Source organism: Dermacentor albipictus, chromosome 4 (genome assembly GCF_038994185.2).
Source record: "Dermacentor albipictus isolate Rhodes 1998 colony chromosome 4, USDA_Dalb.pri_finalv2, whole genome shotgun sequence".
Classification (NCBI taxonomy): Eukaryota; Metazoa; Arthropoda; class Arachnida; order Ixodida; family Ixodidae; genus Dermacentor; species Dermacentor albipictus.
This window is the reverse complement of record NC_091824.1, coordinates 60,628,371-60,655,119: the sequence shown is the minus strand read 5'-3', so window position 1 is coordinate 60,655,119 and position 26,749 is coordinate 60,628,371. Positions and strand designations below refer to the sequence as shown.

General features: G+C 44.4%; 1 protein-coding gene and 1 long non-coding RNA gene across 4 annotated transcripts in view; one reads left to right on the top strand and one right to left on the bottom strand.

Annotated features, from left to right (window-relative positions):
• Nucleotides 1-26,749, top strand: part of LOC135896423 (uncharacterized) — a 657,092-nt gene that overhangs the window by 394,341 nt on the left and 236,002 nt on the right. The gene's annotated exons all lie outside the window — the stretch shown is intronic.
• Nucleotides 1-26,749, bottom strand: part of lab (labial) — a 197,047-nt gene that overhangs the window by 95,699 nt on the left and 74,599 nt on the right. The window lies entirely within an intron of this gene.

Sequence of the window (26,749 nt, the reverse complement as noted above, 5' to 3'; positions counted from 1 at the left end):
TGCTTGATATTATCGCACCGATAACAAGGCTGAGGCGATTCGTGCGCTTCCACTTTCCCTATTGTACTAAAAAGAGTTCTGAGGCTCAAATACACACATTTTAGCTTTCGCCAGCTACCCGCGCCGAGATCAGTCCCCATCGAAGCTTAGGCATAGCGTATCCGCCGAGTCCGTCTGCACGCTATCGGCGCGTCTAACCTCAAGAATCAAGAAGTCTAAAAAGGATAAATTACTTTATATTTCAGATTTCGCATCGGTGCTTTTAAATAAACAATTTTTTCATGTCTACAGTGCCAGCACAAGAAGTGAGGAGCGCCGATGTGACGCATCATAAACGCAGGTATATGTGCTGTCGCCGAAGGCTCCCAGCACTAGCCTGCGTTTCTCTGTCGAATATATATGGCTAGACAGACGTGTAGACTGAAAGGCATCACTGAACTAAGAAAACATTGCATACCCCTCGCGTGAAGAACAAGAAACGGCTATCGAAATCGGCAGTAGCAGCCCATTCATGCAGCGTCCCGGGTCGGTGGTTCATTTAGGACTTTTTTCGAAGCTAAAATACCAATCGCAGTCGATGTTATGGCACTTCCGAGCACACTATTGAATACGGAGAGCAAATTTTTCTTTGTGGTACAGGCGTGAGTTTTAGTTGCTGGCCGATAGCGCATCTACCACGTCTGTGCAAGACTTCTCTCTGTGAAACTAAAATTGCTTCTCGATTTTCATAAGCTAAATTATCCGCCCATGTCCCTATGCTGACGTGGCGTAGCGGTAATGAGCCGGGCTGGGGATCTGCAGGTACGACGATCGAATCCTGGTCAGAGCACTTCTGTTTTTACATGTTCATTTTTACGATTTATATTGTACTAAAGCGCTATCTGTTGCTTTCTGTATTAAAAAAAAAATACATACGGTGTCCAGGCGCCACGCATTTAACGCGCTAGAGCTGTTTTTCGCACCAGTAACCAGCGCCTCCCAGTACGCCGCGCTTGCCCAGCGCCCCATGCATCCAGCGCGCGGCACTGGACCCATAATCCGGCGATGCACTGGGTACTGTTTATAGAGTGAAAATATAGAGCCGTTCTTAGACAGGCCGCACTTTAGCTTGTTTAATTTCCTATAAACGTTCCTTTACAGAACTCAGTACGTATGCCATATGATGGCACACTTTTAGAACGGGAATGGAGAGCCAGTCTAGAGACAGGCCGCATTAGAAGTTCTGAAAACGTTCTATAAATTTTTCTATAGAATTTGGTACATAAGATGTCAACACGACCTCTATAGAACTTTTATGGAGGATGTAGAGCCATTCTGCAGAGACAGGCCGCATTAGAAGTTCTGAAAAGGTTCTATTAACATTTTTCTGTAGGATTTGGCACATAAGATGTTAATACGACCTCCATAGAACGTTTCCGAAAACGTTCTATAAAATTTTTTCTATAGAATTTGGTACATAAAATGTCAATACGACCTCTATAGAACATTTATGGAGGGTGAATGGAGAGTCAGTCTATAGACAAGTCGCATTAGAAGTGTTAAAAACTTTCTATAGACATTATTTTATAGAATATTGTACATATGATGACAATAAACCCTCTATAGACTGCTTATAGAGCGTGAATGGAGAGTCAGTCTATAGACAAGCCGCATTAGAAGTGCTAAAAACTTTCTATAGACATTATTTTATAGAATTTAGTACATATGATATCAATACAATCTCTATAGAACATTTATAGAGAACGAATGGAGAGCCATTCTATAGACAGGTCGCGTTAGAAGTTTTAAAGACATTCTATAAAAATTACTTTATAGAATTCAGTACATAGGACGTCAATACACCCTCTATAGAACATCTATTGTGTGTGAAATGACTTGTTTCTATAGAAAGGTTTCTATAGACTTCTTATAGAGATTCTATGCAGACGACTCTATAGATCGCGAGTTCCTATAGAGTCCCTTTTGACTCCATAGGAACTCATTAGGAGTTCTAAAGGAACTCTAAATACATTTTCATAAGGGAAGACATGCTGCGCGCCTGTTGGCCAACTGCAACTCGTGACCGCCGCACGTTAAGACACTCGCGTACAATGCGTCTGCTACGTATATTCAGCCTGACTGTGTATAGCCTTATAGAAGAATACATTTGCTTTAGCGCTATGTTATTTCAGCGCGCATGCATTTCTATGCTATAAGAGAAATAAAAAAGAAAGAAAGAGCCACGGTGTCCTGCACTTCCTTCGCAATTCCCAGCGAAAACATTGTACAGGTCGGTAACGTGTTTTGGATATGTCTTACGCTGACGCGATGTTTTAAATGACGCCATTTTGCTTACCCGGCCGCTTCTCTATTGTGTTCACAGCGCTTTGCTGCGTCCAGGTTGTATTGTGTGGAAAGCAAAACGGTTTAAACATGACGTAAATGTATTGCGAGTCCCTGCTTCCGCGTGTCAGGGGCTAATTCTTGGAATGCAGATTCCGCATCGGCACCGCATTGCTCTAATTTCTTTTATTTGTACCTTGTGATCCAGCCAGGGCTGAAATTCTAGTGAAATAGAGATAAAAAAGGTCAGAGGTCAAAAGAAAACCAAGGAAGGCGAGATGAAGTGAGTGAGTGAGTGAGTGAGTGAGTGAGTGAGTGAGTGAGTGAGTGAGTGAGTGAGTGAGTGAGTGAGTGAGTGAGTGAGTGAGTGAGTGAGTGAGAGTGAGTGTGAGTGTGAGTGTGAGTGAGTGAGTGAGTGAGTGAGTGAGTGAGTGTGAGTGAGTGAGTGTGAGTGAGTGTGAGTGAGTGTGAGTGAGTGTGAGTGAGTGTGAGTGAGTGTGAGTGAGTGTGAGTGAGTGAGTGAGTGAGTGAGTGAGTGAGTGAGTGAGTGAGTGAGTGAGTGAGTGAGTGAGTGAGTGAGTGAGTGAGTGAGTGAGTGAGTGAGTGAGTGAGTGAGTGATATCGGTGAAGCTGTATCGCTTGTTTAACAGAATCACTAAAGTCGGGCAGATTATTTATCTTCTTTCATTAAAGCCCAGCGGATGGCCTGTGGAGATGATAAATCTGTCATCGCCTGTTCTTTGTTGCTGTAACATGTTTCTGGCCACTTTTACAAGGAGACAAAAGAATCTCGCACATTTCTTATAGTTCATTCCTTTTTTCTTTAAATTACTGTGAAACGTTTTGTTATTCAAATACATTTGCTTACTACCGCTTCAGTACAATGCTGATGTATGTATATAAACGAGGCGTTGCGAAGCGCACACGGTGCGCGTTTACGGCAACCACTGCGGCATCGTCCTTTCGAAAGTGAACGGTTGTCGCGATGGTGCAGCATGCGTCAAGAATAACCCTATTAACAGCTTGCTGAAATGACGCCCGCAACACGGCGCCTGGCTCACGCGTGGTGAAACGCGCTCGATCAAACACAGGGCGCCCTCGCTTCGTCAACACTGCACTCGGCCAAAACAAACACCTGCAGGCGAGCGCGTTCCTGATATCGACTGCTTCTCGCTGCGCCTTCTCTCTCGCCGTCGGGTGAGTCACCGGAAGCTCGCTGTATTCTATCGCGAGAGTTCGAGTTGTGCATCATACAGCCGTGATTGTTGTCATGCGGGGTGATCTTTCTTTTTTACGTTTTAGGGAATTTTTAAAGATCGCCTAATGCAAATAAGATAAATCTAGTCTTTGAGCAAGATTAGTCAGAAAGGTGGGCATGCACGAGAAATCGAAACACATGTTCAATTGTATGTATGTATGTATGTATGTATGTATGTATGTATGCATGTATGCATGCATGTATGTATGTATGTATGTATGTATGTATGTATGTATGTATGTATGTATGTATGTATGTATGTATGTATGTATGTATGTATGTATGTATGTATGTATGTATGTATGTATGTATGTATGTATGTATGTATGTATGTATGTATGTATGTATGTATGTATGTATGTATGTATGTGCTTGCGAGCGTGCGTGCGTGCGTACGTGCGGATGGATGGATGCTACGAGCATCCCGATTGAAACTGACGGTGGGTTGCGCCACCAAGATATTGCCTAATGACCTACCTAGGTTAAATAAAAGAAAAAGAAAGCACCACAAGAAGAATTCCAATCACCAAACTTTCTGAACCCCTATTGGGAACTTAGTTTTTACGCCTCCGTTGTTTGTCGTTGGCCTACTTCTCATCCACCAGGCTTCCAATCACCTCTTACTAATCTATATTGCGGGCATGTTTACTTTCTCCCTGTTCTCGCTGAACCCAAGAGTTTCAAGGAGGCCAGAGGTGCCTAAATCGACCGCTGGGCAGATATCTTCACACTCTAACAACATGTTCCATCGTTTCCCTTGCTTTACCGCAGCAAGCACGTGCTTCTTCTTCCTTCTTATATCTCGCTCTATAGGTGCGTATTCTATAGATATATATATAAGGCATCCTGATCTCGCTTCAAGAACTAATGAGCTTCCTTTTGAGTTATCGTAAATTGTTTCTTTCCTGATTTCGTTCTTCCTCATAAGTAGTTGCTCACAACAAGTTTCTTTTCCATTGCCGCCACACATGAGATTAGTTTAGCTTCTCTGACTTTCCGCTGGACGTTCTTCGTTCACATGTTGCTCACCATATCCATCGCATACTTGCTGGTAAGCTTCCTAGTTCTTTTCCTCCACTGTAAATCAATGCTTTTCCTGTACAGATACCTCAACACTCTCCCAGCCTATTTAGGTTCTTCCATAGTCCTCAGTCGCTCTCCATAATCAATTTCACAGTGAGCTTCCCTCACTTCAAAACTTGTCCAGCACATATCACCCTGCACAGCTTCATTTGTAGTCTTCCAGTGAGCGCCCAATGCGAGGCGTCCCACTGAGCTTTGGTTGCCATCGAGTCCTGATCACACCTGATTTCAAGCAGTCAACCGCATTTCCAAACGTAAGTCCTGGAACCATTACACCTTTCCACATACCCCGGAGCACCTCGTACCTATTTTATCCCCATAGCGCTATGTGTTTCGTTATGGCTGCATTTCTCTTCTTCTTCACTGTTATTGCTTTTTCCTGTGTTTCCATATATTTATTGCCTTCATTTATCCATATACCAAGGTATTTATATTCTTTTACGCGAGGTATTTCCTGGCTCTGTATTGCCACTGTTTTCATTGAATTACTGTTTTGATTTTCATTATACTGTTTTCATTGAATACCATAACAGCTGATTTTTTAACGTTAAATTTCGAACCTAAATTCTTGCCTTCCTGTCCACATGTATAGCCAGACGTTGCAAATCACTTTGCTTTTTAGCTAGCAACACAATGCCGTCCGCATGAAATCAACCTCGAAGCTACTGCTCTACTGTACCCGCTTGTTTTCATGAGAGATTGAACCCGATATTACTTCCTTCTAGAGCCCTCTCCATCCTCGCCATGTACATCATAAACCGCAGTGGGGATAAGGGCACCACTGCCTCAATGCCTTGTTGACGTCAACTTTCTCTTCGCTCCTCATCTTTTCCCATTCAACGCAAACGGTATTTTCTAGGTAAATCTCTCTCAAAAGCTGTAGACAATCGTCGCCTAAGCCTTTCCCTTCCAGAATATCCCACAAAATGTTGCGGTCTACGTTGTCATACGCTCCTGTAATTCTAAAATAGCCACATATAACGGTCTCATTTCTACTCCAGATACTTCAATACACTGAGTAAGAACAAAGGAGTTATCATCCAAACGCCTACCTATTCTGAAGCCATTCTGAAGTTCTGCCAATATGCCGTTATTCTCTCCCCATGCTTGCAGCTTTAATTTAATTGCCTGCATTGCTAACCTGTATATTCGACGTAAAGGTCAACGGTCTATATGAGTGAATTCTATATTTCTCCCCCTTACCTTTATAAATTAATTCTACTTTGTCGCCAACTGTTCGGTACTCGCCTATCATTTAAGGTTTTTTTTCTATTGCTTTCAACAAAGCTTTCTTACTTTTTGGACCTTGTTCATTAATCAGCCTAACGGGAACCTCGTCTAGTCCTGTGGCTGTACGCTTAGGATTTTTCTCTTCGGCTTTCTTCCAGTTGAAATTTGTCAGCACCAGCTCCTTTTCCATCTCGTTCTCTTTCATGCTCTTTTTTTCGTCAGCTACAACCAGGTTGCCATGAAAAAATTCAGCTGGTATTTTTTTTTATGTAATTTGACGCTGCGTTCTCTTCCAGTTTGTTTCCATCTTCGTCTAGGACATGTTGTTCCATTGTTGGAGAATTCCTGCCTAAAAATTTTATGTGCTTCCAAAATATTATATGTGCGGCCTTCTTCTTCTCACGTATTTCTGACAACCAACATTCACTTTCACCTTTTATTTTTGCTTGTACCAGTCTTTGAACCGTAGATTTTTTCCCCGGTATATTTCCCATTTTATGTTTACTTCATTCTGAGGCAATTGCACTTTTTTTGCCTGCTTGTGCTCTCGTGATGTTCTCTGTCGTTCGGCGATCGCTTCTAGTATCTCCCTGTTTCACCAGCTTTTCGGTTTCCTTTTTCCTTTCCAATGAACATGTTGTTTCTCTTTCCGCATTTCTGTAGTTAATACAATTAGGAGCTATGTTCGCACTCTTTATTTGGCCATTTGCCAAGTTCTTCCTCGACAGTTGTGACTTTATTTATTATTTTTTCGGCGTTCAAATTTGGGCTGGCTATTCTTCGCTGCTTGCTCGCTTTCCCAACTACATATCCCATCTTCAATATGATGCGTGTATGGTCATTGGCTCAGTGTGCCCTATGCTGCTATACCCTTCCTCGTTAATGACCATTTCTTTGAACTTATAATGAATTCCTTCTGTCATCAGGCAGTAATCAATGGTCGATTGCCGATTTCCGACTTCCCACGTGATCTGCCCTTCACACTTAGGTCCTGTATTCACAATAACGAGGTTATGTTGCTCACAAAGATTGACCTCCCGTTGTTGTCAGTATAGCCATCTAGATCCTGCATGCGTGCATTCATGCCACCGAATAGGATAATTTCGGCATCGTATACCCGAAACCCTTAATATCAGCACTTGGGCATTCCACCAACTCTTGATTATTTTCTCTCCAATTATTTCTGGTCCGCAAATACGTTACGCTCAGACAAGTTTTCTTTTCACTCAGTGTGCATTATAACCAAACATGCTCTTGACATTTTGAATTTACTCTTTTCCATTTGGCTCCCTGGTGGCTGAGCATTCCGACTCACCCTCCTATGCTTTCCGATTTCATTCTGTACAGAGCGTTCTGGATGGATGGATGGATGGATGGATGGATGGATGGATGGATGGATGGATGGATGGATGGATGGATGGATGGATGGATGGATGGATGGATGGATGGATGGACGGATGGATGGATGGATGGATGGATGGATGGATGGATGGACGGATGGACGGATGGACGGACGGACGGATGGACGGACGGACGGACGGACGGACGGACGGACGGACGGACGGACGGACGGACGGACGGACGGACCGCCCCTTTGGAACGGAGCGGTGGGTTGCGCCACCAAGCTCTCGCTATTAAACTGCCTAATGTCCTACCTAGGCTAAAGAAAAAAGAACTACAACCAAATTTTCTAACCTCCTGGTATTGCAGGGGACGGCGCCACCTGGTTGTGCGCGACTTGACACAGCGTGTTTCGTTCTAAATGAGTCAGCAGACAAATACCGACGCTCGCGCGGGTTATCGGAGTGTGCCATTTACGAATATCGAAGCGTTGTCTGTCGCTGAGCAATCAAAAGCGGATTCGTTCAGAAATGTCACGTACTCGTATATTACATTCCCAGTCACCGCTATGTCGGCTATGAGCTATGGCGGACATGCGACGCGGCGTGCAGACTTTTGAACGACTGCGCTCAATACATCAACAATGAATAATTAAGCGCGATAATTGGTCATGTAAAAATTGAATTGCGTTGAAGTGAATCCATCATTTCGGTTGACATCATCATAGAACACCTTGACTTCCTTACAGTTATTGCAACTAGAAAACTGACATCGATTGACATTTAGTTCACAGTACACGAATTGTAGACATGGTCAACGATAATTTCTATAAGGTCTTTTGCGTATACCACAGTTCCGGCTAAAACGAAGACGTCATCGCGATTAGCTACTCCCAACAGCAAAAAATGCAAAAAAGAAAGAAAAAGAAGCACGAAACATAGAAGCTAGGTCAGCACTTGAGTGTCTGTTTATCCGACACTGTGTGATTAGCGTCATGGCATTCGTGGCTCGAAATGAACGATTCTAGAATTTACAACCCTTCCGAGAGATCTCAAAGTGAAAACTTGCAACATCTCGTCGAGAGATTAGTGGGCAGTTCAATATCTCCAGCTAGCAGATGATGATGATGATGAAAAACTTTATTTATCCCTCTTTAAAGGGAAGGGGGCAATGGAATAGAGGGTGGGGGAGGAGCTAGCAGAACGGTGGCTGTGCCTCCTGCTGTCATTTGTTGTTTCTCAATAAGCCGCAATCCGGACTTCGCCAGTGAAATAATGAAGACGCCGTTGTTTATAAAGCGTTTTCCAATACTGTTACGCGAGCACTTTCCATCATTACGGGACTTTTTAAATGAGGACTAGAAAAAATGAAACATTCTTGAGTGTAGAACATCGAAGCCAGCTGTGCCTTGAGTAAACATGCAGCAGTTCTGCTCCTGCACTTATATGAACATTCATCGATTCAAGCAAGCTTGAAGGTGGTCATGTGACAGCAATGGGAGGTTCCTAAAGTTAAAGCTTGAAACCAGCCAATTCCTGAAGCTGGTCGTTCTAGAATGCATCCTGCAGAAAAGAGACCAAGCTGTCTTTCTCGCAATGCGCACTGAACAAATTACGGCGACCAACGAATTAGCCAAAGTGCTGACTATGTGCGGCTATGGCCGTCCTATTTGCATTCTTTCGTTTCTCCCAGCCGCTTACTTAACGCAAGAATATCAGAACAAAGCAAGGCCTGCCGAGTAATCTGCACCGAAGCATGCATATGCAATCAGAACCAGTGGTAAAGGTAACAAGAAGCTTCAATACTACTTCGTAAGGGATCAGAAATGGGACTGATTAGGAATGAAAACGAGAAAACTAGCACGAAGAGGCGCAAACTGCCAAGTGGTTTATTATAACTGGTTCAACGCAGTCGCAGTGCATCGTTGTGTTTTGCAGTCAGATGGGTGATTTAAACTGATAATAACCATATGATATGTGGAAACAGGCATTTTTACGAAGGACCCCCATAAGTTCATTTGGAAATATTGGATATGGAGCATGCGAGTGTTTTTTTTTCGATAGGGTAATCTTAAACTACCCCCAACTGTAGCTCAAACCCTCGTGTTGTTCAACCTAGTAAATATTACTTTTGCATTGAACAGTGCTTATTGAGAGGAAATGCATTATTGTGCTGTTTTAAAGCGAAGCTTTCATTGCATACTCTCCCGGATCGGATTTGGCTCGGCTGCAGTAGTCACGCTGCTCGTTCGGTTGTAATTCGGTGCATGCATGCATATATATATATATATATATATATATATATATATATATATATATATATATATATATATATATATATATATATATATATATATATATATATATATATATATGTGTGTGTGTGTGTGTGTGTGTGTGTGTGTGTGTGTGTGTGTGTGTGTGTGTGTATATATATATATGCGCTTACCGGCGCACTTCTGCTTTGCGTATCAACAAAAAATAGATTACCATACACAAAATGAACATCTAATCACGGCCTATAAATATCTCTAAAGTACTCGGACCTGTTAATAAAATATCGCCTTATATTCAGCAGTTTCCTTGATTTACGTTCTTTTATTTAGCCATTCTGTATTAACCACCAGGTGTGTACGTATGCTGATGGTGGTGGTGGTGGTGGTGGTGGTGGTGGTGGTGGTGGTGGTGGTGGTGAGTTCTAGCAATCGGTGGGTTTAGGTTGGCGATCAAGGTCGGCAGTTGCTCCGCCCGAGCGTCTCTTATAGAATCACTTTGGTGTTTCACCACATGTCCATCAGACCAGTCTGTCTTGAGAATGTGATAAGGAGACGTCAATTTCCTTTGCGGTCTATAAGTGATACTTCGCGGAAAACAAGTTGTTGCAGGCACGCATGCAGAAGGTCCCTTTGTTGCACATTTTCGAGGGGAGCGTTGCTATCAGCTTGGAATTTTGGGCATGACCATAGGAAGTGTTCCCACATTGTCAATCCTTCGGAGTGGGTATGTGCCACTGTGGCACAAAAGGTACACGGAATCCTTGAAGCTTGTTTGATTCGTGTCGTACTCCGCTGTGACGACGACTGTCATCACCTCGGCAAGCATCATAAGCCACTTTCGGCTTCGCGACTTCGCTGCGTAGGCGTCTCACACTTGAGTGCATCCGCCCGAGTGGGTGTTTGCATTTCGGCATATATCCTGTGAGGGGTGTACAGTGCACAAGCATAAAACTCACATGAGATTGAAATTGGGACCTTTGTGGTGGATAAACGGCACCGTTGCGCGGAATTACTTCATTTCATAACGTGAAAGCAAATAGAACTGTGCGCCTCTGTCATTTATTTCTATATGTTCGTGGATGTATACGACTGTGTCCTGTGAATTTCTGACCCTGTGACGTCGGTTCTTTTCGTTTTCGTACTACGATTTTTTATATATATTGTTATTTCTGCTATGAGAAAAGCAGTAGCCGTCATCATTATAGGGTGGCTACATGACTTTCTTTTATTTTCATTTCAGTAAAAAAAAAACGCATCGCCATTAGTTGCAGAGCATCTAATTATTCGTTTCACTGAAGCTTCGCTTTACGTATAGAGTTCAACATGTACGTTGAATCGGCATTTTGTTCTTGTTTCTTTTGGGAGAAAATCACCTCTCACCTTTGATAGGTGCAAAACGCATACAGCGAAGACGCCCCCCTGTTTAATCACTGCCTATACAGATGGTGTCGAGAGGTTTCTGACTCAGGAGAGAGCTTGTAATATATTCGCGCGCCCCCGCGAAGTTTTTTCCTTGGAATTTAGCAACGCTGGGCTCCGCTGAGTTGATTAATTTTGCAGGTGGACAACCGATTTAATTTGGGAGTAACAAATATCGCGGCGCACCTATCACGTCCAGCTGGAGATGCCAGAGTTTCTGCTCCAATTTCCGAGAAAAGCAAAGTAAAGCTGAGAAAGCAGCTCTGCTGGGACTGCAGAGAGTGACACTTATAAATGTAGGACGCGTCATGGACGATCATAAATGTCGCTGTTCACTAAGCGGCTATGACGTATACCAAACGTACGTCAGTGGTAGTACACGTCTAAATATTGAACGATTAACGTCAAACCGTAAACGCTAAGCAAACAGACAGCGCGCGCTCCGGCGTAAATACGGTGGACATAGGTTTAAATTGCACATTTATTAAAAAATATATCGATGTAGGTTTCGATGTAGACATATTTTTTGAATGAAAAGAAACAAGATGCCAACATTTTCTTCCTTTTTTTTTTCTTCTACATTTTGCCTACCAAGAAAAGACAGACGACAGGGTGGATGGCAATCCGGAATTCTGAACCCGAAAACAGTGCGGTTGTGGTTGCTAAGGTACAATATGGATCACAAGGGCTTTAAAAGGGCGGAATAATACATAATTGGAGGACAGGGTAGGCAGGTGATCTGCACGAGCGCGTGGCTTGCTGTATACCCTGCATATAGAGTAGAAGGTTAGTTAGTTAAATGGGGTTTAATGTCGCAAAAGCGGCTGAGGCTATGCTGCGCCAAACACGAGGTGTTTTAAAATCTAGTTTATGAAGGAAAAGGCTTTGTTAATCTATATTTTATGTAAAAAGCCAGTGTCATCTAGAAATTTACGGACGTCACATAATGGTACTAGTGGATCATCACCTAAAATTAGAGCAGGGTGTAAAGGTATGTGTAGTTGATATACTTAGTGCAAAAGTGTTCGTCTGTGTGTTTCAGTCTCCGTACATGTGAGTAATATGTGCATAACTGTTAGTGGCTGTTGACATTTCTCGCATGTTGGTGTGTCTTCTTTAGTAAAGGGGTTAAGAGGTAACACTGAAGGAGACACTAACGCTGCGCGCACACTGGGCTGCCCATCACGCCTATATATATATACTACAATCCGTCGCTCAGGCAAGTAAATTTCAAAAATGTTACTTGTGTGTGCTCCAGTGTTGCACCCGTGTTACCACAGGAGAACAAAAGTGCTGGTGCTGGAGTAGGGCAGCCATGATTAGCCACGATAGCTTCTGAAAATGTGGGTTGAGGCGTGTTGCCAGACAAAGGTGTCAGATTTCGGATTCGGCCAGAGACGCGGACTATGCTTCCGTTGAGGCTGCCCCCCTGAGGAATGTGAAAACGAAAACCCCGAATCCCTATTCAAATGGCCATCATGGCGAAACTCGCATGTGCCATACTGTTGTATTCAATCAGACTAAGTAAATGTTCGATGGGAAGCTACAATATTGTATTGAGCGGTTACATATTGACACGTCAGACTCGAATCCGTATGTGACGAGTAATCATTTCTTAAAAGCTAATGCGTTGGCCCCTCTCGTATTGCTTGCGACTGTGCGGTGGGATCAGGTGGTCTTTGGTGATCGCATTTCTTACGCGAGTTGAGACGTATACACCGAGGTGGTACTATAGACACGTGCTTGCTTTGTAAACTCTCGTGAGTACGGGTACTTGTTTTGTATCCATTGGCAAGAATGACATGCTAAGGCAAATAAGTAAATAAATAAATAAATAAATAAATATTCCTCGTATCTGACTTGATCTCATGTCTTTTCTGTCTCTACATTTACAGCGCTTGCTTCATTACTTGCTTCATTACTAAGGCGACGTCAACGTGGTAGGCTTGTCGAATTGAAGGCCGGTATCTGCACGACGGAGCAACGTAAATAGACGCATCCGTGATTTTCACAACTGGGATTACAGCTTTACCAGACTGTAGAACGCTCCGTGGTATTTTTATTTTCCCCTTGGGCGTCTTCGGAATAACAGGACCGTATTTCGGCCTTTCACTGACCTTCGAGAATCCACCTACCAAAGCTCCTACCTAAGACGTAGACGTAATTGTCGTGAAATAAGAAGACGCAGTCATTTGATAGCTTTCGTTCTGACAATTGAGCCGGCGTACTCTCAGCCGCCCTGCGTCCAGTGTTGTGGTTTTAGCAGAAGTACGCCGCAAGTGTGAGGCTATATCAGTTGACATTACTTATATGTCGGTAAACCGCCGTAATTTGCAATGAAGTCGATCGTTGCGCGATTTTTTAAGGCGGTGATCTTTCTTGGTCTAACTTCACTCACTTCATGTGGTGGTTTCACGTGCGGCGTTCGAGCCCCATAAACTAAAGAGGGCAAGAACTGGAGTGGCGGAGAAAAAAGCGAAAGTGCGGGAGAAAGATAGAGCGGTACTGATTGATTGACGCAGGCGACAAACAAGCCGCGTGCGGCGTGACGTCCCAGAGATAACACGAAGGCCAGCGCATCATCAGCGTGCGGGCGGTGCAAGTAACCTGATACCAGGAGTACCGTAGTGTAATATTTGGTTTCACCGTATTATCACTGTTATCCAGTTAACGCTTGGCGCAAGATGCACTTATACATTACATATTTTTCTGTTAACGTTGTCGCCGGTTCTGTACCGAAAGAGTCCTGTCTAATCCGATCGCGGACATAGAAAATGGGGTTACATGAGAAAGTTGTCGCCCATAACAATCTGATAATGATTTCTGTAGCATCTTTTTCAGCATTCTGTGTTCAGAGCTGAGTTGGAGCACTGAGAACGTCCGCTTCCGATCGAAAGCATGTATGTTTGTTCGGGAAGCTTGCCGGCGCTTGCTCGTAGATTTACATAAAGCGAAACACGTATACCATCGCGCTCAATGTGAGTTGCAGCACGAGAGCCCCTCTCTTAGTTATGTAGGGCAAACACTGTCATAGAGTAGCGTGGCAGTGCCCCCTCCCCCCCAGACACACATATAATATGGTTCCGATTATGGTAGCACCTTGTTTACAAGAGAAATGACACGTCATTTTTATTACTGAGAAAACTGATGGGATTGTGCCGTAGTGCAACTCATATTGGGCACTGCAGTACAAACTCGGCAGTGATATATTTCATTTTGCGTAACCTTTCAATTCAGATTTTCGGCTTGTCTGGTAGTCGCGGTGGAAATACTGAACACAAAGCCCATGCTATGCCGTAGTCAACTGTGCTCCTTCGCGTACAATGAAAGGTGAGGTACATTAAGGAATTACTTGTTTGCAAGATGCACAGTGCGTGGAGTGGACAGTCACCTGTGTGGAGAGTGAATGAAAACGACCTCAGCAACAGGCTGTCACGCAATATCACATGTACCTCTCTTTTTTTTTTTTTTTTGTTAAGCGAACAGCTTTCTTTGCATCTTTCGTCCGTTTTCGCGGTTGGAAGGTGGTCGGCGGTCGGCGCATTGCTGCTTGGTGGTCGGCAATCGGACTTCAAGATCAAAGGCGCCGAGGGAAAGGGAACGTGCTCTCGCGCAACCGAGATGCGGGGAGCGGCAGGAGGAAAGGAGGGAGGGAGGGCGGGAGGACGGGGAATGTCGCACGCGAATTTTGTGGAGCGCTCGGCAAGGAAAACACTTGTTCACTCCCTCCTTCACTAGCTCTTTCGTTCGTTCGTTCGTTCGTTCGTTCGTTCGTTCGTTCGTTCGTTCGCTCGCTCGCTCGCTCGCTCGTTCGTTCGTTCGCTCGTTCGCTCGTTCGCTCGCTCGCTCGCTCGTTCGCTCGTTCGCTCGTTCGCTCGTTCGTTCGTTCGTTCGTTCGTTCGTTCGTTCGTTCGTTCGTTCGTTCGTTCTATTCGCTTACATTGACAATCATCGTCCATGGTTTCTGCAAAAATTTTTTCTCACTCTACATTCTTTTTAATATCGCTTGCGACAGATAACACAATTATATACATTGAGCTGGATTAGCGGACATCATAGTTGCAGAAGGCGGACACTATAAAAAACAAGGAGGCAGACATTACACTTGCAAAACAAGTTAAATGTATGATTGACTAATTAACAAAATGCAATTCATTCAAGTTACCACTAATTATTTACGAATTTCAGACCGTGAGTCTGCAGTGCCTATCCGGTTGAAACGAATTCTCAGGATGACGCCAGTTTCGTGATATCGATTACACTGGCTTTCCAGTTACTTGTGTACTTCAATACATGAAGCGGCACTTTGGTAAAGAAGTAAGCGGAACGCGGGAGCTTATTCGTCGCAAATTTGAAGGCGCACATCTTGACACTAGTGCCATCCTCGGAATTTGTTGCAATGAGATATGCCTTGAAGTCTCAGTTATTATTCGTAACTTGCAATATGTGTCATAATGTAATAGATTAAAACATAGTTATTGAAACTTTGTGATTGATTATGCATTTTAATGTTTCGGTCAAGCAATGTTGGCTTCTTCGAGCAATTGAGCGCAACGACTGGAAATCTGCAATCCGTCACTCGAAATTAAAGAAAAAAAAACTGTATATTTTACAGAAATAGTTGCATAATAAAGGACCTGAGGTAAAATGATTAAATTTGTTAGTCGAGCTTCATAACCATGGTGCACATGGAATTTCTTGAACAAAACTGCCGATACGATTAATAAAATAGCGATAACTTCACTACTGACTATAACCTTTTCAAATACTGAATTTAAGGGGCATGTTGCACAACTGCAGAATTTAATTAGGCGGCCGTACTCGGACCATAACTATTTTTTTTTCTGCTAGAAAAATTAGGCCTAGAACCCCTTACAGAAAATGCGGACTCCAGATGTCCTCTTCCTGTAACGTTCTATCTTATATCGCATTTTTTTTTCCGCAGAGTGAAAACATACAAACTTTCAGCAGCATTTCCGAACACTTGCTTATCTAAATTCGTGCGAACCACCGAGTTTTGAAAGCAAAATGCTCTGCTTCGAATATTGTTTAACGAATTGCGCAGCTACGTGCCTCTTCCTAAAGTCATTAATTAAGAAGTCCCTGGTCTAGCGATTGTGTTGGCTCTTAGATGAGCGCAACATTTTAAGTGTGTGCTAAAGATTTGAGGTGCACCACTAGAAATGATTATTTTATCTGGAAGGACACATGTTCGCTACAGGAACACCCACTATATCTTTTCATTGTGTCAAGCCTACGCGAAAGGACAAAAAAAAAGAAAAATGCCACGAAGTCAAGAATCCTCGCTGTTCCTGCCAGCAAAACAAGCAGACGAACACGTCGACTTTCTTCTGCGCAGGTGCTACCTCCGACCTCGGCGGGACAAAAAAAAAAAAAATGTGTATTGAATGATTTCGAAGAACCAACGACGAAAGCAAGGAAAAGAATGCAGAACGGAAAAGGACATGTTACCTAAAATACAATCCCGATACCGGGAATAGTGAATTAATGCGCCGGATCGAGGAACGTCACCGTGGTCAGAATGTGCGAGGAAATAAGCTGCCCTACAGTGCTGCAAAGTAAACACTTGCCTCAGAGTGCGGTTGCAGGTTCTGAGAAGCGAGATTTCGAATGCAGCTATGCGTGGGGGCTCTTCACTGTCTTAGCATTCGTAACCCATTGCTTTCTTTCTTTCTTTCTTTCTTTCTTTCTTTCTTTCTTTCTTTCTTTCTTTCTTTCTTTCTTTCTTTCTTTCTTTCTTTCTTTCTTTCTTTCTTTCTTTCTTTCTTTCTTTCTTTCTTTCTTTCTTTCTTTCCTTTATTTCCATTTCATATACCTTATTTGCATCTCTCCTTCCTATCTATCCGCCGTGGTAGTCCCATATACGGCTTTGTACTGCTGAGCCCGACGGCGTGGGTTCGAATCCCGCCAGCGGGGGCCGGATTTCAATGGCGGCGAAATGCAAGAACACCCACGGGCACCATGTATAATGGCGCACGCAAAAGAACCCCAGGTGGTCGAAATGAACCCGGAGTCCCCCACTACAGCGTGCCTCATGATCGTATCTTGTTTGATTGGTACGTAAAACCACAGAATTTAATTTGTTCTCTACTTCCAGCCGTCTTTCGCTACTTTCTTTCTTCCTTCCTTCAATCTTTCTTTTCTTCCTATTTTTCTTGCTACCTTCTTTCTTAACTCCTTCTTTCTTTCATTCTTTCCCTCCTACCTAATTTCCTTCCTTCCTTTCCCCTGATTTATTCTTTTCTCCTTCCTTCCTACTTTCCTTGCTTCCCTCGTTCTCTCTTTCTTTCTTCCTTATTTCCCTACTTTCTTCCTTCAACCTCGCCTTCTTTATTTATTTCTCTTCTCTTTGCCCTCTTTTCTCTCTTTCTGTACTGATAATCTTAACCGCTGTTGTGGAGACCCTCTTGGCGAGTACGTTTCTATAAGACAGAGGCTGGTTAAAAATTTTGCTACAAAGTGTACACTGTTCCCCTACGAGCATCCGAAAGATCGTCTTAAGTTTCACGGTCTTGTGGTACGTTTTGCCTGTTTATTATTGCAAGGTGCTCCATCTTTCTTTGTAGTCGTGCTGAGCCATGTCAGATCCATCAATGGTACATAAACCAACATCGATTCTTAATTATTTCTTCTCTTCTTGAGAAAGAACACAATGGGTACATATTAAATATGGTGAAGTCATCAACAAGCAACGCTTCAAGCTCGTAACGTGGAAAGTAATTGTACTGGGCTCAGTACACGAAGAGAGAGAAGTGCTTAGCATATTCACGCCAGCTGCTATCTGTCCATTATATTATAATTACTTGGATAATCGGTTTCGCAAAACGGAAGGGGCATAACTGCATAGAGAAGTGCTGCTGATTAATTACCTGTGCAACTTGTTTCACACAATGACAAACACGCACAATTCTACACGATATGAGGGCAAGTGACAATAACGTAGTTATTTCAGTACACCTAGGGACTTCCACTATTTCTTAAATAGCGATTCCTTCCAGTTACAAAAACTGTGTACGTAAGGCGGTCTAGCCCAGCAACGTTTATCAGAAATGCGAAAATATAATGGAATTCACGTGATCACAATGGCGTCACTGGTACCAGGGGTCCGAGCGCCAAATTCGACAACTGACATATACGGCCTTAATTCTCCCCGTGAAGCACTTTTTCCTCTCCGAGGACACGCAAAAGAAAACTTGAAAGTGCGATCTATAAGTATTGAGATTGGTCGATGATTTCTATTTACAGTCGCCTTAACAGATAACCGTTCTTTTTTCGTACTGCCATTCATTTAGGCGAATTTCCTCCCAAAGTTTCCCGAAGCAACCGAGATTACACGCCAGGCGCTTGGAGGGGCATCGATTATCTCTCGCTAGCTTTCGCTTTCGTCTCCACGAAGAGGCATGCAGCAGTTCGAGACGATTGCTAAACGTCCTTGCGTTCCTCTTCCCTCCGTCCCGGATGACTCTATGCAGTATAAGGCTGCATTCAGGGAAGTGGAAAGGGAAGCTCTATAGTGCCGTCCCCCTGTTTTCTCTGTTTGAGCAAGCTCAGAAGAATGTGCTTCCTTCTTGTTCTTCCAACGTCGTCCTTCATCTTCTTTTTTTTCTTTTTAACATTTTTATTCGTTTTACGCCCGCCTTTTCAATAGCGTTCTTGCACACGTGGAATGTCCTTCTCCATCGTCTCCCTGTCTTCATCGCTTCAGGTGCCGCTATTACTACGTCTGTGCTAGCCTGCTCGGCGCAACGTTGGATCAGCGGCTCTGTACCACGTGACTCCTCCTCGCGATGCCGCGCATGCATGGCCGCACGCCTGTCTAGTGACGCGGGGCTCCGAGCGGATCGCGCGCGCTCGAACAGCTTGAACCCGCAGCTGCGTGGCCGCCTATTGTTGCCTCGCACTGCTTGGAGTGGAGACGCGCAGTTGGCGTTGCAATTGTATGCGCTGAGACGCGTTCGCTTATTTCTCTGTTCTCACGCCGAAAGCCGACACAGCTGTGTTCCGCGCAGACGACGGCAAAGTCGGTGGAAGGGAGGAAGCGCAGAAGAAACAAACGCGAAACAAGATGGGAAGAAAATATAGAGAAGTGAAAGTCGCGGGCGAATGTAACGTTTTGTTTTTCTTCGAGCTGAAACTCGTGTGTACCTTCAGGAAGACGATGGTCAAATCGGGAATAATAAGAAGGAAGTGACGAACAGAATAAGGAAAGAACGAATGAGGTGGCAAGAATGAAGCACAAAAAAGATAAATCGGGGTGTAGAGAGAAGGGGGGGGGGGGGTCAAGTAGGACAGACAGGTGTAATGCGTCTTTTCTCCGCTGTGGAATATGCACGCATGTAGCGTAGGCTCATATGCTCCTGCTAATGCACGATGAAGAGTCCATTTCGTTTTTCTCTGTCCCATCAGCTGGCCGGGTCACATGGTGTCTGCACATATGTCTACACGCTTGTCTCTAACATTTCTCTCCTTTTCTTAAGGACGCTAAAATGTATTTATCTCCCTTAACATTTGCGATGTATCATTTCCAACCGTTCAAACTAAGCTAACATGTCTTTTAAAGAGAATGGTTAGGTCAGTTTACACTAGTACGGCATTCTTCAGAACTTTCTTTGCTTTGGAGTAAGGGGTGCACTGTTGGGTAAAAATAAAGGACAATCTATTATGCTTGAATTTCCCGTTCATTGCGTCAATCGGTTTGACGTGGTGGATTTCACGTAACCATTATTGAATTAATTTAAATTATGGGGTTTTACGTGCCAAAACCACTTTCTGATTATGAGGCACGCCATAGTGGAGGACTCCGGAAATGTCGACCGCCTGGGGTTCTTTAACCTGCACCTAAATCTGAGTACACAGGTGTTTTCGCATTTCGCCTCCATCGAAATGTGGCCGCCGCGGCCCGTATTCGATCCGGCGACCTCGTGCTCAGCAACCCAACACCATAGCCACTGAGCAACCACGGCGGGTCATGTAACCATCGCCCATTTCGACAGTTCTTTTACAGCGGTAAGCATCTCTAAATTGTCAGCTTGGATCTTTGCTTAATCCCCGCTAAAATGTGATGCCCTTTCAACATCGACAAACGAACAGCAACCCGATCTCAGTAGGCGCTGTCGAAATCCAACGTAACGAGGAATCATTGAGGTAATGTCAAAGTGTCATCGCCAACGATCTCTGTCTTCGAGTACTTTTTCAGAAAAAGCTTTCTTGAACGATAACACCATGCTGTGTACCGATTCAGGATTATTCAAGTGTGTTACGCAACATTCATTGGAGATCATGGGCATAGTTACTTGCAACGGAAGTCGCAGATTATGAATTGTCACGGCTATATCCTGTTAAAGCGGCATCAAAGAAGCGACAATAAATAAGTTTATACGGATAGCTTATACTTTCAAAACACCATTTTTATTCATTTGGCGGTAAACATTTTATCATTACAAAAACGAAGGCCGAATTGTCCGTTTTCTATATTTCGCGCCGATGTCTTAGTGTGACGTCACGAGCTCCAAAGAACCGCCCGACTGCCGGAACATGGACGAGCGTGTGCAAAATTATACGGAGATTGTCGAAAATTATCGGCTACGCAGGAGACTGGTGCCACCACCGGATAAAAGTCTAAACAATAGAGAGGCAGTCGCATGGCGGCGCCTGCAAGCTGGGAACTTCGTAAACCCGGTCTGGGCATACCATGTTATGCATGACAGAGAAACCGATAAGTGCAAACACTGTGGGGCGAGAGGGACCCTCGATCACATAATCTGGGAATGCGCTAGCTCACCAGGGGCTAAAGCAAACATAAATTGTAGAGAGGCCTGGGAAGCCCTGCTGCGGAGCGAGGACCCTACTCCACAGCAACACGCCATCCGCCTGGCGGAAGAAGCCGCGAAGAGTCAAGACCTCTTTGCTTGCTTCTAATCGCGGAGGTTCCGGCCCCCGTCCCCAAGGCCTGTGTGCCGGGGACGGGGAGTAGGGGCCTCCTTATCCGGCGGTACAATAAAGTTGCTATCATCATCAGTATTTCAAAGTACGACGACGACGAATTTATAGAAAGCTGCTTTAGACTGAGCCTTTTGGTTCCATTCAAATACAATGTAGTTTTCTTTTACGAAAAAAAAAATAACAGTTAGTACCTGACTAAGCTCTGTCCAGTTTCAAGACGTCACAAACAAACAAACAAACAAACAAACAAACACACAGACACACACACACACACTGCGGATTTGTCAGTCGCTAACAGGTGCGCCGACAGACACAATTTAAGGAGAAATAAATTTAAGGATATATATATATATATATATATATATATATATATATATATATATATATATATATATATATATATATATATATATATATATATATATATATATATATATATACAGAGAGAGAGAGAGTCACATGTAGAGAGGCAGTCTTAGCGGCAGACTAAAAAGAACTAAGCCTTCCAAAATGTTACCTTATTACATGAACCATTTATTAAAGGCACCCGTAAGGGCACAATGGCATAACGTTGTTTTAGTAAACTAGGTTTCTGCAACTGCAATATAGCCACTCTTATCCTGAGAGGAGTCCAGGCAAACACACAAACACACACACAGACACACACACACGCACACACACGCACACACACACACACACACACACACACACACACACACACACACACACACACACACACACACACCATTCTCTACCATCTCTACCATCATTCTCTACCTGCGGCAAGTTGTTTTTTCATCCACTTTCATTCCCATTAATTAGTCATTTTTTAAATTCAGTACCGCAGGTGGGGAACACTCCCACGTCTTCGCATTACGCGTTCGATGCTCTACCATCATCGTGTTTGCGTGTGCGTGCGTGCGTGCGCGCATGGGCTCTTCTCAGGATAAGAGCGGCTATATTGCTGCTGCAGAAGCGTAGTTCACCAATACAAGGTTACGCGATTGTGTCCTTATGGGTGCCTTTAATAAATGGTTCGGGTGATAGGGTAACATTTTGGAAGCCTTAGTTCTCTTTATTCTGCCTCTAAGGCTGCTTTGCTACATGTCTCTCTCTCTCTGTCTTTCTCTATCTTTGTCTCTCTCCCTGTGTCTTACGTTCAGGTGCCTGCACTACGGATATACACACTGTATGGGAGACGGAAGATGCCTTCTGATCTTTTCGTGTTTCTTCATCTCTCATCTTGTTCGGCTGTTGCCACGTGCGAAGCGCTTCTTGCTGATGCATCTTTCGCCTTATTATCCGCGGCGGCCGCGAGGATGACTTTTTCTTCCTTTTTTTCTCTGTCTCTGGCGTCGCAAGAGCGTCTGTGGCGGACCGGCAACACGCCGCAGTCTGTACTGGTGACATTTAACACCGTTCTTCTTTTCGGGTCGCATTCCTGCTGCGACGCTGTTGTCTGGCTCTTTTGCCGCGCTCTGTGCTCGGCTATGTGGCGCACCCGGCAGCGCTTAAAAGTCATAGTTGCAAGTGCGTTCTAATACCTACTTGCAACATCTTCTTGCCTTTCTTCTTCTTTTCATCTCCCTTCTTTCTTTGTCTTTGGCCTTCGCGCACGACTTGCTAGTTCATTTACTGCGGCCGCAATGACTGAGCACATTCTGCATGGTATACGGGGTGCATCGGAGCTAACCTTCTTTCTATCTATGTGGAAATAAATTTAGTTCCGAGTAAAAGTTACCAATAGCATGTACTTCGAAATCAGTCAGTCGACTCGGATTATGCGAAACGTGATTCGTATGCCCGCCATCCCTGATAAAATGGCGGTACAGTATATCTTATCAGTTCGTTAGGTGGAATTTATTGTCGGAATCCTCGATTATGGTGGTAGCTGAAGTTTGTGGCAGAGTCCGGGTCCTTTTAATGTACTCAACGCCTCACTTTTTCTATGTGTCAATTTTGCCCGCAATTGTTTTCATACTTTTTACACTGTATAGTATTCGAATTAATGCGATTAATAATGCGTATTCGATTAATAGCCAGAAAGCTGGCATATATGCTTCTATGGAAAGACAGAGCAATAGAAGAACGTAATACTTAAAGCCCCGTTTTTAAATATAGTAATGAATAAAGGATAAGTATGTACGCATTGTAAGCACACCTATCAATTATATGTCTATGAATACAACAGCACTTCCTTTACTTTGTCGCGGGGAGTACTCGCTGAATACAGTAATAAAACGTCCCATTGAACCTTCAAATAAGCATTTAACCCACTTCCTTTCTTTTCGTAGTCAGCACTGATTATAGTTTGGCACTAAGTCTGGTGTCACGGCACGTTTTCGGTGCAGGATCGACGTATAATTTTGACTAAATGTTAACGACAGCCTACAAATAGTATTGCTTGGGAAAAATACTATTCATATCGATTAGGCCTAGGGAAATAATACACGAACATTACAATGAGAGGCAGGCGTACACGTGCTCTAGCTTTCCCGTTTCACTCCATTACGGGAAAACAGCGCGACAAAACGAGACAGGAAACACGGACAGGACAGGCGCTGTCATGTCCGTCTCTCCTGTCCCGTTTAATCGCGCCGTTTCCCCATAATGAAGCCGTACCAACAAGCTCAAGTTCAGGCACGCGTTTCGCTCCTTGCTAAGCCACTAATATTGCGTTCTTTAATCGGTCGCCATTGGGAATCCGTTCGCATGCATGCATTTTGTGTACTGCAAGTAGGATGCGTACGGTGTATCTTATCTATAATATGTAACGAATAGCGTGGGATTCGCATACCGTGCATACCGTGTGCAGCAGTCTGCGGAGTTCTCTCATGCACACCGTTCGTGTAACTACAATACTGCAGCTGTATGCAGTATACTTCGAAGCCCTGTGTATGCTGCACACAGGTCGCATGCTGCAGCACTGCATAGTCTCTGTATACTGTATGCGGTACACTGGGAAGTCGCATACTCTATGCCTGTCTGTATATGCTGCACTGCTGCACAAACTGTGCTCCTGCACAAGCTGCGTGGTGCGTGGACATGTACAGCTTTGTGTTTAGAAGGTTTGTGTGAGGCCTCCTGTACGGGATACGGGTATGCTATCGTTTTTTCTGTGAGAAAGCGATACCTGGGTGCACGTTTATAGGGCAGTATGCATATGTGCACGCAATAGTGGTCGATGCCAATATGCGGCAGTCAATCAACCTCGATTTCAGGCGAGATGGCAATGAATGCGTCTGTCACTTAGAAGCGGTCTTCGCGAGCCCAGAAGCTCTAATTTTGCCTGCGGTTCGAATCGTCAGGTAGGTGCTTTGAAAAGATCAGGCGTGAGACATGGGAACCTACTACTTGTACAGTTGCTTTTTCACTATAGGATACATATTCACCGTATAGTATACTTTTTTTTACAGCAGCCATCTTCGCTGTAGCACATACTGCAGAATGCGAGGCAGAAACAAAATTACTAATGCAAAACGCTCCATTATGTCTACTTTCTATAAGCGCAGGTCGCAATTGACTGCATAAGAGATTCGTTCAATAGACCGTTCCGCAGTTTACATACTCAAGCGGCACACAGGCGGGCATATGATTTCAGGCCGGATAATGTATGGCCGACCCGTGTAGCCTCAGCGCGAAATATATTGCAAACAATTGCCATATTGAAGTCAAGTAACATAACTGATAACGGCCTTCCATCTCAATTGAATTAAAAGCCAACACAATGACGAAATAGACAAACGAGCGAAAATATACAAATATAATCAACCGTTTCACGTTTTACGCGGTGCAGTGCCTTAACGCGCACGCCATATAGACAAATAAGAATTCATGCGAAGCCTCATTCATCTCACTAAGTGCACAGACTACGAGTAATGTTTTCGTTCGCTCACAGCGACCAACCCTGTAGTGAAAGAAAAATAAGAAAACAAAAACGAAAAAAAAATGAGAAGGGGACATAACTGACGGGAGGAGATGGAAAAGAACTTTCATTGCGCAAAATGAGACGCGACAGGTGGTCACTCACTGCGTTCGAGAATAAACCTAAGTCCAGCCGCCGACCGCTCGGACCGTACGTAGCTTCAGTTGACGCGGTCGCCGTTCGCCGAGCGGTGCTTCCTGCACCGCGTCGTGGTGGCTTCACTGCCTCGTCGACAGGTTCCGATCGAGGCGCGTTCGGCAGTCGCACGACGATGCCGGTGAACGCGCCTTGCGACGCGTATCTATACGCCTCCGGTAGAAGAAGCCTCGGGATGCCACTTGGGTTCGCTGGTGCACCGAACAAGCGCGCACGCTCGCGCATGCGTATCAACGTTGCACTCGCACACACGATACCACGCAGACGAAGCCTCTGCTGAAACAGCAGCAGCAGCCGGCTAACAGAGGCGTACACGTGCACATGCGACGCGTCGTTTCGTCGCCGCCGCTTTAATCCTCCGACGCAACACACGCGCGCGCGCCGAGCGCGGTAGCGCGACCGGCTCGATGCGGCGGTACACGCGTAGCGCGGCGTCGGCGTGACGTAATGTGTAGGGAGTGTCTCGGAAGTCGCCGGATCAGCTCTAGTCTCTCGCGGCGGCGGCGGCGGCAGCGACCGCGCGCTCGCAGGAGCCACTCCCGCACGGATGCGATGTCGTCGAGACATCTGTCTGTCGCTCTGTTCCCATTGTCATCGAGCGGCTGCCGCCGCTGCCGCTGCTGTTGCACCTGCGGAACAAGCGGCGCGGGCGGTTTACATACGTTCTCGACGCGGAGCGCGCGCGCCAGAGAACTCGACGGAGGAAGTCCAAGCGACGACGCGTTCCGTATACCCGGATAAACGCGCCTGCCTATAGATGCATTACGCGCGCGCACCATAAGGTGAAATGTGAAGCGCTGCTGAGGTTGCGCGCCTATCGTCTCCCTGTGTATGTTGGTGCACGTTGTCAGCATTTCAGCCGCCGAAGCAGAGCGTGGGGATTTGGCGTTGAGGTGCTGCGCAGCTCGAGGTTGTGGGTTGAGTACCGGCCGCTGCGGCCGCATTTCGGTGGCGGCGAAAGGCAAGAACGCTCGTGTATACTTTGATTTAGGTGCCCTTTCAAGTACCGCAACTGGTAAAAATTAATCCGCAGCCACCCGCTATGGCGTGACTCATTATCATGTGGTAAAACCCGCATATATAATACACATTTTCCTGGTGAGAATTTCTCCCTCATCACCTTTTAAGCGTAAGATTTGTCCTTTCTTGGCGTGCGATATACATACATACATATATATATATATATATATATATATATATATATATATATATATATATACATATATATATATATATATATATATATATATATATATATATATATATATATATATATATATATATACACCGAAAACTAGTGCTGCTGATAGCGCCTCTGTTCTGTGGAGAAAAATATTCAACATGAAACTGATCACGCAGCGTCAGCTGACTAGTATCTCTAAAGCAGACCGCCCTCATAATGGTATAACGCATTGTACTGAACGAATTCCTTGATTTACTTTATTTGTCTTGAATTTAATCGCCGGGCGTGTGCCCATCGAGGGCCAATCCTCCAGAATGGACATATGTGCTTTCTCAAGAGAAGAGAAGAAAGGGGATTAACCGAGAGGCCCGATATTTAATAGTCATATCATCAAAAACCAACAAACACTGACACCGAGGACAACATAGGGGAAATTACTTGCGCTTAATAAATGAAATGAAGAAACGTTAAACTAATAGAAATGAAAGTTGATGAAAAAACAATTTGCCGCGGGTGGGGAACGATCCCACAACCTTCGCACTTTCTCAAGAGTGGTACACAATCCTTAAGTGTAGCTAGATATATATTGTACTT